Source organism: Cottoperca gobio, unplaced genomic scaffold (assembly GCF_900634415.1).
Source record: "Cottoperca gobio unplaced genomic scaffold, fCotGob3.1 fCotGob3_283arrow_ctg1, whole genome shotgun sequence".
Lineage (NCBI taxonomy): Eukaryota > Metazoa > Chordata > Actinopteri > Perciformes > Bovichtidae > Cottoperca > Cottoperca gobio.
In genome coordinates, this window is record NW_021166893.1 from 67,729 (window position 1) to 68,050 (window position 322).

The window sequence follows — 322 nt, forward strand, 5'->3', positions numbered from 1 at the left end:
GTAATGACGTTGTGAGTAAGTGATCCCCGCGGAGCTGCTCTTTAAACACGAGCCGCAGGGATTTATCTTTGTTCCTTCACTGTCTCAAAAACAAAACTTACTGTTCAGGTAAAACTTTGTTCATCAGAAGCTGAAGCTTGTCGGGGGGGGGGTGCTGTCGGTGTTCTGTGCGACGGGGGGTGGGGAAGATGTTAATGTGCAAAACAAAAAGAAGACTTGGCAAGTATTTTTTTGCTTTATCTACAAACAATTTCCCGACCCCCCTTCAGTACCTCCGCGGACCCCCTGTTAAAGACCTATGATTTAGAGAGTTCAGTCAGTG